Here is a 9,744-nt window from a genome sequence, read left to right as displayed (position 1 = left end):
CGATGGTAAATAACGCAAATAAATACTCTACCAACACCCAGAGGCCTCTGTCTAAATTGTTACCCTAGGTAGTTACTACTTTTATAAATAGGCAAACTAATTTGCTGCTAAAACATTTACTCTATATCAATTACATTAGAACGTTAAACATTTCCCCAGTACCTTTCGTTTCCTATAAGGCCTTTAGTTACCCAAATGGGTTATTATTGCGCAATAATATTTCTGACTGATAATAGTCTGGAGTTAGCTCTTTTTATGACTATAGTCACCTGTAATATAAACGCTTTTAATAACTGTCTATCCTTTCTATTGTAGGATTTCAGGTCCCACGCTGCGATGTTTATTCCTAGATATTTGTAATCCAAAGTGGGAAACGTATCAGGTAAGTCTTCCTAAATAATGTCCTGCCTTGGTATGTACCCAATTCGAAGAATAAACTGTCAATAAAGGAATAACCTGCGCTGACACTTTTCTTTATAATAATTCTCCGTGCTCTGCCTTGAACTCTCTGCTGTTTGCAATGCAGAATTGATTTCTGTTCACTGGAGACTGTGCTCTATGAATTGTCCCTGTGATTACTGAATGAGGCTTAAGATTGTACTGGTGCACTGCTGCTAGTAATGCTATCTCCAGATGTAGTTTCCTAAAGTTCTAGTTGGATTGGCAGCTGTGGTCTAAAGCTCCCAGGTTAGAGAGTCTATTGGGTACTATGAGAGCAATAAAAGTCTTTAATGATAAAGTTCTTCTATAATCACTGTCGCCTCAGTAATAGCTGCTGACCCAGAATATACTGGCTGGGAGATTTGCTTCCCCTAATACTTGAGAATAGACTTGTAATTAAGTCCTGAACATAGGTCACTCATAGAGTTAATGCTGGCTTAGCACACAAATATGCGGCTTTGGCTGAGCGGAGCAGCGGGGTGCTACTTGTGCACTGTCACTTAGACTTAGTAAGGTGTCATATGCTGTGCGGGAGGCGGGACTGGGGAGGTGTTGGGCCGCCTGTTTGGGGCTGGGTCACGACTCACCACACCTCCTCTCTTTTCAGTGTCTGCTGCAGATTCCGGACGATCACCGCTTTGGTTGCCGCCCCTCTCCGCCTCCTGGATGACGCTGCGGCCCGCCTGGTCGCCGCCTCCTTGATGACACCTCTGGACTCCGGAGCTCCCCGTCTGAAGCTGGGAAGCGTAACACCGCTGAGGCTCCCTCCGACACTCACTGCTGGATCACCGCAGATTTAGGGGGATCGTCTGAACGCTGGTAAGCAGTCCGGTTCTCCCCAGCACCTCTCTCCACCTTCCTCTCCAGCTGCGTAGCTCTGCTAACTTTCTCACTGCTCCAGCAACTGCCCAACAGCCCTTAACGGCTGTCAGTTTTTACCAAGGCTCTCGTGGCTCACGGTGCCAGTCCTGTGCACGGGCTGAATAACTTTATCGACATAGGGGTTTTCTGCCAGCAGTTTGTTGCTCCCTGTCTAATGTCTCTCTGGCGGGGAGCACAGTGTAAAACCATTAAAAGAACAGTCTCTTGCCTTCTGTGGAGGCATGCCCATAGACATACATTTAATGTCCCCTATGGGGTTTAATTATCACACAAAACATAAAATATTCTCTATGAGTCTTGCAGTATGACATTAAATGTACATTCATAATATATACATATCTACAACAAGGGTATATATCTACCGCTAAGGTGGCGGCTACCACACACTTCCCCGTAGAACCTTGCATGTCCCCATGCAACAAATTTTAAAAATAAACAGAATCTTTCCTACTTAGAATAAGATTCAAAAGGAAAAAATAAACAATACTGCATTACATTTGACCATGTCAGTAACACATTAAAAACTTTCTCTTTCTACTCTCTATACCTGAGAGGTAAGACGCCTTGTGTACTTCTGTTCGAACGTCTTAAGTCTGAGGTATCCTGGGCCACTTCATCATGTGGAATGACAGAAACATTACTTTCAGGGAATACAGGAATTTCAGTACCAAGGTTAACAACATTTGGATTTTCAGAAACATTCATAAAGCAGTAAGGCATGCCATTGGCTAACCCTGGCCAGAACAGATTTAACATTTCAGGGAATGAGCCACTGCTGTCCGTATCTGCAGGCTCCGAGACGGGAAGCTTAGGAATTGACAATGAATCATGACATTTCTTGAGCTGGTTTCGGTGTATTACTACTGAAGTTTCTTCGCCCAATTTGGAGATTTGATAAATGTCCATTCCAGGGTTTGGGATTTCTTTGATGATGAACAGCTGTTCCTCCCAAAACGAATCCAGTTTGCTCTGTCGTTGATTCTTTTTCTTCCAGACAACATCTCCCACTGCCAAGGGTTCTGCCAGTGCGGTTTCATTATAATACTCAGTCTGTTGTTGATGTAATTTATCTCTTCTTTGGTCAACAAGTTTGTAGGCATCACGGATTCTTTTTTGATGAGTTTGTACCCATTCCGTTTTTGGATTCTCCACTGAAGACATTTCCTGGGGTACTTCCAACTTTAGATCTGCAGGCAACCTGCCATTTCTCCCGAACAACAGATAGTATGGAGTGAATCCGGTAGCTCCATGCTCCGTGTTATTGTAGACAAAAGAAATCTCAGGTAGCAATTCAGGCCAATCTTGCCTTTCAGACTTGGATAGGGCTCTTAGAATGTTAATTAGAGACTGATTGAGTCTTTCGCAGGCCCCGTTGCACTGGGGATGATAGGCCGTAGTGTGTGTCTTTTTACAGCCATACCATTTGCACAGTTCTTGGAACAAGGTCGATTCGAATGCAGCCCCTTGGTCTGTGAGGATTCTTTCGGGATAACCGTACTGTTTTACAAATGCTCTCCAAATTATTTCAGCAGTGGTTCGGGCCGTAAGATCCTTCACAGGCATGATGACGGCAAATTTGGAGAAGTGATCTATGATCGTGATGGCGTATTGGTAACCTTGGCGACTCGGTTCTAATTTCACATGGTCTATGAGAACCAGCTCCAGGGGATGATGACTAACAATAGGATGTAGTGGAGCTCTTTGGGACGTTGCCGGTTTCTTTTTAAGTATACATCTCGTGCAATTCTTGCACCATTCTTCCATATCTTTCCGCATCTCTACCCAAAAGAAACGTTGCCGCACAGTGGATTCTAACTTCTCAGCTCCATAATGCCCGGAGTCATTGTGATAAGCTTGGAGCACTCTGTCCTTCTGACATCTGGGTATCACTATCTGACGGATTAAAGCATGTGTTTTGGGGTTGATGATCGCACGCACCAGTAGGTTCCCTTGGAAACGGAATTTGCTCCTCTGTTTGTATAATCGGATGAGCTCAGGATCCGCTTCTGGTTCGCATTCATACTTCCACCTTTTCTTAGCGGTTATCAATGTCTTCAATTTGGTCAACAGTGGACTTTCCTCCTGAATCTGTTCCCAATAATCTCTGTTTTCAGGGCTCGAAGTATCGGTTGCAGTTTGAGCGGCTAGCTGTTTCTTCTCCTTAGAAACGGTGGTTTTACCAAGGAAGATGTCTTGGAAAGCTGGCATCTCTATCTCTTCCCACTTGTCCGCATCCTCTTGAATAAACTGCTCTTGAGAGACACGAGAGAGAGCATCGGCGTTGCCATTGCTTTTCCCAGATCGATATCTGATGACAAATTGGAAGTTGGCTAACCGGGAATACCACCGCTGTTCAAGGGCTCCTAACTGAGCCGTTGCTAAGTGAGCTAACGGGTTGTTATCCGTGAATGCGACAAACGGGGTTGCAAGCAAATAATTTCGGAACTTTTCCGTGACTGCCCAAACGAGGGCTAACAGTTCAAGTTTAAAGGCACTGTAATTACTATCATTCCTTTCACTCTTTTTTAGGTTTCGACTAGCAAAGGCAATGATACGCTCCTGATCATGTTGCTTTTGAGACAGCACGGCCCCAAGCCCTTGAAAGCTGGCGTCAGTATATAGATGAAAGGGCTGACTATAATCAGGGTAGGCGAGGATGGGCGTAGTGGTCATTAACTCCTTAAGGGTATCAAAAGCTTCCTGCTGGGTCTCAGTCCAATTAATGGGAGTCTGTTTGCTCTGCTGTTGTCTATTGATCCCTCGTAGTAATTCATGTAACGGGGCGGCCACACGGGAAAAGTTCTTTATGAATCTACGATAGTAGCCTATAAACCCCAGAAAGCTGCGAACGTCTTTAATGGTCTTTGGCACAGGCCAGTCTCGGATAGCTGAAATCTTATCTGGATCAGGGACGATTCCTTGGGCGCTTACAACATGCCCCAGATATTTGACACTGCTCTGAAGAAGGAAACACTTGGAGGGCTTGACCTTCAAGCCGAATTCCGCCAGTCTTTGAAACACCTCATGTAGATGTTGGAGGTGATCATGGTACGTGCTGGAGTACACTATCACATCATCGAGGTATAGTAAGACGATTTCAAAATTTCGATGCCCCAGGCAGTGCTCCATTAGTCATTGAAATGTTCCCGGAGCATTACAAAGCCCGAAGGGCATCCTATCAAACTCGTAAAGTCCCATGGGGGTGGTGAAGGCGGTTTTCTCACGATCCCCAGTGGCTACCTGGATCTGCCAGTAGCCACTGGTGAGATCTAGGGTGGAGAAATATGATGCAGACTTTAGGGCGGTCAGGGATTCCTCAATTCTGGGCAAAGGATAAGCGTCCTTATGAGTAACCTGATTCAGTTTTCTATAGTCGACGCAGAATCTCAAACTTCCGTCTTTCTTTTTCACAATGACAATGGGTGCCGCCCATGGGCTATAGCTTTCATGAATCACCCCACTCGCCTTCATGTCCTCTAACATCTTTTTCACCGGCTGATATAAGGCAGGAGCCAGCGTTCTGTATCTTTCTTTTATGGGTGGTGCGTTCCCAGTTGGAATGAAATGTCTTATGGTCTCAACTTTTCCGAAGTCGGAGGGGTATTTACTGAACGTTTGGGCGTTTTCCTGCACCACTCTCAGAACGCCTTCTATGAGTTCCTCCGGGGTGTTTTCCTCCCCGATGTGTATCTCTTTCCACCAGGGCTTATCTTCTGTACTTTCAGCTGTAGCGGTGGAGGATTGATTGAAGCTCACTACGTCATGGATATCTTGGAAAGCTATCCAGCTCAATTTCGCCAATGTCTGGTGATGTGCTACTCGGATGGGATAGTCATGCGGATTGAGCACTCTGACAGGTATCCTTCCATTGCTTACAGTGACAAGGGTTCGAGCAACGACTAGGTCGAGTCGGGATTGTGTTCTGCTCGGTTCCACCAATGCCTGATAGGATCTTCCCATTGGGCCACACCGGGCTTTGCACCATAGGATAACTTCCGTATTTGGTTTAACCACAAAGGCTCTCTGATCCGTGAACTTAACTCTCCCGATTTCTCCAGTTTCTTTCACAAACTGTTCTTGGCTACGCAACACTTTTATCACTTGACATAAGGCTTTTTGGTGACAGGAAGGCACGTGGGGTAATTCTGACTGTAAGGCGTTAATCAGTTCATTGGGGCAACTTTGCAGGATGTTCATCCCGATGATTATTGCAGGGATAGACGAATCTTCAGTATGCGTGATAAGACACCCTTGCCGAGTTAACAGTGTCTGTCCTATTTTTACATTGACCTCACAATATCCTTCACAGGGGATGGCTAGGCCATTACTGGCTAGGAGTCTAAGCCATGTGGGGGGCGGTGGGAGTGTCTCCTTTCTATCCCAGAGCTGGCAAAAAAGTTTATAGTCTATGGTGGTGACTTGTGACCCAGTATCTAGAGTGGCGAGGACTTGGACATCATCGATATATACGGGTATTACAGGGCATCGCCCCGTATATCGAGAGCACCACTCTTCTGGGGACGGACCTATTGAGGGTAATCTCCCCGGGGATCGGTCTCTGTCCCCGGGGCATTCGCGTTTAAAGGTCTCTCCTGACGACACATTCGCTCAATATGACCACCTCGGCCACATCTCCTGCAGATGGGACGACCTTGGCCGTCGAATTGATCCGTTGGCCTTTGGCCTCTTCCTTGACTAGGGCCCCACCACCCGCCTCGTGAAGAACGGTCTCTAGTATGCCAATCAGAATTTGGTCTTTCGTTGGGTCGACTGTTTGCTAACCTCTGAATCTCTTTCTTCATGTCAGCCATTCCTGTAACTAGATCCTCTATCTGTCCTTTTAGGATGTAGTTTAGATCTCCAGCAGCCGACTGTGCATTCTGAGCATTCACTTGTTGTGTCTTAACCTCCTTTGCTGCCCCCAAAAGTTCATCTGGACTTGAAAATGAATGTTCCTGATACCCTGGGAGTTCCGGGAATCCAGCTCCAGTGTTACGCTTAACCCCAATTAGTTTAATGGCCGCATCTTTGAAATCTAGGAATGAGGCTTCGTCTTTTTGCAGACGCAAGAGTTTCAATTGGGTCCGGACACTGTCTTGGTGTACTCCTTCGATTAATCTGTTGATAAGAGCCTCATTTTCGTCTGGAATCTGGGCATCTTCTGCATCGAATTCTTGTATATCCTTCAGCATTTCCTGAAGACTCAGGGCGAAATCTCTCAAAGTCTCATCCAACCTTTGCTTTCTTGCATAAAACCGTGATTTTAACTCTGATAGAGTGGCAATATGGAAGGTTGTTGCTAGTCTCTGAAAAATCTGATCTGCCGTCTGCTTTTCTCTTGCTGGCCAGGACCAAACTTCCCTTAGCGCTGGTCCTTTCAGCTGCCCTATAACTATTTCCACTTGTTGCTGTGGACTTAATGGATGAAGTATAAATATAGAGTTCAGTTTCTTTTTAAATGCTTTCAATGAAACGCCATCCTTTCCTGTTTCTTCGCCAGAATAGCATGGAATCCATGGCGCTCCAAAATGATATGGCAAGGTAATTGGGTTAGGGGTGGCCATGGCTGGTTGCGGGGTTCCTTCAGCTGAATCTCCGCTGGACATTTTGCTGTTTTTCTTGTACGAATCCTGTTCGTGACGCCAAATTTGTAGTCCTCACTGGTAAGTATCTTCTACTTTACAGGTAAGTATCGCTTTTCATTTACAGGATATCCAGATATACACTTATGGACAGTTCATTACAATAAAACACAAATAAAACAATAAGGTAGTTTTATTACACTGGAACTCTGCTTTCGATGAAAGCCTGCTTGAAATCAAGGTTATTATTGGGCATGAGATATCAACATGCAAATACAAACATTCACTCACATAACATTTGTGAGAAGTTACTGTCTAACAATAATACTTAAGAATCAGTTCCACCGTTTGACAGCAGAATAAATAAGTATTTAGCACTTCAATTATAATGGATAATCAAAACGTTACGATGGTAAATAACGCAAATAAATACTCTACCAACACCCAGAGGCCTCTGTCTAAATTGTTACCCTAGGTAGTTACTACTTTTATAAATAGGCAAACTAATTTGCTGCTAAAACATTTACTCTATATCAATTACATTAGAACGTTAAACATTTCCCCAGTACCTTTCGTTTCCTATAAGGCCTTTAGTTACCCAAATGGGTTATTATTGCGCAATAATATTTCTGACTGATAATAGTCTGGAGTTAGCTCTTTTTATGACTATAGTCACCTGTAATATAAACGCTTTTAATAACTGTCTATCCTTTCTATTGTAGGATTTCAGGTCCCACGCTGCGATGTTTATTCCTAGATATTTGTAATCCAAAGTGGGAAACGTATAAGGTAAGTCTTCCTAAATAATGTCCTGCCTTGGTATGTACCCAATTCGAAGAATAAACTGTCAATAAAGGAATAACCTGCGCTGACACTTTTCTTTATAATAATTCTCCGTGCTCTGCCTTGAACTCTCTGCTGTTTGCAATGCAGAATTGATTTCTGTTCACTGGAGACTGTGCTCTATGAATTGTCCCTGTGATTACTGAATGAGGCTTAAGATTGTACTGGTGCACTGCTGCTAGTAATGCTATCTCCAGATGTAGTTTCCTAAAGTTCTAGTTGGATTGGCAGCTGTGGTCTAAAGCTCCCAGGTTAGAGAGTCTATTGGGTACTATGAGAGCAATAAAAGTCTTTAATGATAAAGTTCTTCTATAATCACTGTCGCCTCAGTAATAGCTGCTGACCCAGAATATACTGGCTGGGAGATTTGCTTCCCCTAATACTTGAGAATAGACTTGTAATTAAGTCCTGAACATAGGTCACTCATAGAGTTAATGCTGGCTTAGCACACAAATATGCGGCTTTGGCTGAGCGGAGCAGCGGGGTGCTACTTGTGCACTGTCACTTAGACTTAGTAAGGTGTCATATGCTGTGCGGGAGGCGGGACTGGGGAGGTGTTGGGCCGCCTGTTTGGGGCTGGGTCACGACTCACCACACCTCCTCTCTTTTCAGTGTCTGCTGCAGATTCCGGACGATCACCGCTTTGGTTGCCGCCCCTCTCCGCCTCCTGGATGACGCTGCGGCCCGCCTGGTCGCCGCCTCCTTGATGACACCTCTGGACTCCGGAGCTCCCCGTCTGAAGCTGGGAAGCGTAACACCGCTGAGGCTCCCTCCGACACTCACTGCTGGATCACCGCAGATTTAGGGGGATCGTCTGAACGCTGGTAAGCAGTCCGGTTCTCCCCAGCACCTCTCTCCACCTTCCTCTCCAGCTGCGTAGCTCTGCTAACTTTCTCACTGCTCCAGCAACTGCCCAACAGCCCTTAACGGCTGTCAGTTTTTACCAAGGCTCTCGTGGCTCACGGTGCCAGTCCTGTGCACGGGCTGAATAACTTTATCGACATAGGGGTTTTCTGCCAGCAGTTTGTTGCTCCCTGTCTAATGTCTCTCTGGCGGGGAGCACAGTGTAAAACCATTAAAAGAACAGTCTCTTGCCTTCTGTGGAGGCATGCCCATAGACATACATTTAATGTCCCCTATGGGGTTTAATTATCACACAAAACATAAAATATTCTCTATGAGTCTTGCAGTATGACATTAAATGTACATTCATAATATATACATATCTACAACAAGGGTATATATCTACCGCTAAGGTGGCGGCTACCACATATATCTCTCTATATATATCTCTCTCTCTATATATATCTATCTATCTATCTATCTATCTATCTATCTATCTATATATATATTCTCTCTCTATCTCTCTATCTATCTCTCTCTCTCTCTCTCTCTCTCTCTCTATATATATATATATATATATATATATATATATATCTGTAACCTAGAGAGAGTTTATCACCTGACAGAGAACGCTTTTCTGTACCATGGCAGAAGGAGGATCTGAAGCATGGGGCATATGCAATTCCCCATAGGGGATACATTTAAATTTTCTGAAACCGAGCCCGAAGCGTGGCGAGCGGACGCGGAATACATGTAAAGTAATATGCATCCCCTCGCGGGGCTCACTGCGCTCGCCACGCTTCGGGCTTGGTGGCTCGCTGCGCCCGCCACACTATCTAACATCAGCTCCACGCCAACGTGGATAGTGGGGTTATGAAAAGGTCGGAGGACGCGTACCGCCACCCCGCTCGGGCATGCTGCACTCGCCACGCTTCGAGTTTGCGTTGATAGTACCGGTGGCGTGGGGGTGCATTTAACATTGTAAGCACCCATTAGGGTGCTTATACAATAAAAAATCACATTGCATCGTATGCGGCTATATGGCATGCGATGCATGCGATGGCATAAGATGCCATAAGATGGAAATCTTGGGCGCCGTGCTAGTAAACAAGTACCAAAATAAATGAATAAAATAAATAGACACACATCTGAT

At 45.0% G+C, this 9,744-nt stretch overlaps 1 long non-coding RNA gene across 1 annotated transcript; it reads left to right on the top strand.

Moving 5' to 3' along the window:
* Positions 1-215: 215 nt before the first annotated feature.
* On the top strand, positions 216-7,683 carry LOC146058817 (uncharacterized). Its single transcript, XR_014469973.1, has 3 exons — positions 216-382; positions 1,049-1,260; positions 7,628-7,683. It is a non-coding gene; the product is annotated as an uncharacterized LOC146058817 (long non-coding RNA).
* The last annotated feature ends 2,061 nt before the right edge of the window (positions 7,684-9,744 follow it).

This window comes from Crinia signifera, chromosome 2 (assembly GCF_055691185.1).
Source record: "Crinia signifera chromosome 2, ASM5569118v1, whole genome shotgun sequence".
Taxonomy (NCBI): domain Eukaryota; kingdom Metazoa; phylum Chordata; class Amphibia; order Anura; family Myobatrachidae; genus Crinia; species Crinia signifera.
This window is presented reverse-complemented; position numbering and strand designations above follow the sequence as displayed.